The sequence below is a fragment of the Haliotis rubra genome, unplaced genomic scaffold, assembly GCF_003918875.1.
Source record: "Haliotis rubra isolate DU_JTF1 unplaced genomic scaffold, ASM391887v1 Scf1735, whole genome shotgun sequence".
In the NCBI taxonomy this organism is placed as follows: Eukaryota; Metazoa; Mollusca; class Gastropoda; order Lepetellida; family Haliotidae; genus Haliotis; species Haliotis rubra.
In genome coordinates this window covers 3187-4779 of record NW_025765709.1, presented here as the reverse complement: position 1 = coordinate 4779, position 1593 = coordinate 3187, and positions in this window count along the sequence as shown.

Genomic DNA, 1593 nt, shown 5'->3' with positions numbered 1-1593 from the left:
GTGATTGCAAACCACGGCCCACGCCCGCCGTGCTTACGTAATCTTATTGCGACTTCAAGAGCGGATAGCACTAATCATACAGCCTTTTACATACATAGTTCACGATACATCCCTGGTGGTACTAATTAATTTTCTTTTCTAAAAATATGTTTCAACTTCAACTTCGCACCATTCGGGACAAGCCCGAATGGAGATAGTCACGATCTGAGGAGACCGACGACCGTTTCAGCGCTTGACCCGATGCCATAGCTGCTACTTGTCGCGTGACATTTGTGGTAGCGCAAAACCAGTGATAGGCCTTGAAACACAACTTTAATCAACACTGGCAATAGACTACAACGATCAAGCGAAGAATATCCCTAATATATTAGCAATGGCCAGTTTGAGGATAATCCAGCGATGGATATGTCAAGAACTCATGATAAAGGAATAGACTAGATTTAGTGCCGATGGATACATCTCAAGTTGAATTCAGTGGACATAAGCATGGCGGTAAGTAAATAACAGCAATATTGAAATTATTTTGAGTGCAGATATATTGAAATTGTTTTGATGTTAGGGAATACGCTTTTATCTGAGCGTATGTGGCGTGGTAAACAACAGTTTTGAGGAGAATGGCGGAAGAGCGATATAAGATATAGCAGTGTTCATTTTATAAACAATGTACTTCCCTCAAAGCGGAAAGTCAGTGTTAATTTGGGTTTTGTGCAATATGTTCTACATATCTATGTTAACACTACGACCAATATCTAACGGTACTTTTAAAAAACAAAACCGTTATGACTTTTTTAGTTAAGTTATCAGTGATCGAATGGTGTCAAAGTTCACGGGGCTTGTAGAGGTCAGCCTGAAAGATTCAGTTTGTTTGCTTAGATTACACAGACAGCAAAATAAATTCAAAGGGTCATAAAAAGGGAGATAATTGCTACAGGCATGTTTATGGATATTTCATTTTCTTTTCTATCGTATTTGTATTCAGTTTTGGAATAACTACTGACTGTAAACCAAAAATGACTGTGCCAAAGCGTTTAGCTATTCATTAGCGTGGAAATAGATTCACTTACAGTAAGATCGTTTTCTATGTTATGATATGTTGATTATTATAAATAATGGGAATGTAAACATTTCAGAATATTATATTTGGTCATGAATGTAGACTAGTGATTTAGAAGCCAATTTGGTGTTTTAATTTCTAATACATGTTGTGTTACTTGGCATAGACTCTTCATATTACAAAAATATTTTAAAGTCATCTGCCATCAGTGTAAAGAAATTATTTTGAACAATATAATTAGAGTCTGGTGAAAAATATTTGCAATATGTTAAAATACATAACATTTTGAGCAACTGTAAATATATATTTAAAAACAACAACAACAGCTTGTTTGATATTTGCTTAAGACTGTTTGAAATAGAATGATTGTGATTAAATGTTGGTGTGTTTTCAGATTTCCACTGGGCGATTCTGAAGAAATGGTCCTAATGTTGAAACACTGAAGATAAAGTTCTACAAGATGAGTTTATTCCTGTGCGGGCGTTTGCTCATCACACTGAAGACTTGGGTTCGATTCCTGCATGGGTACAATGTGTGTA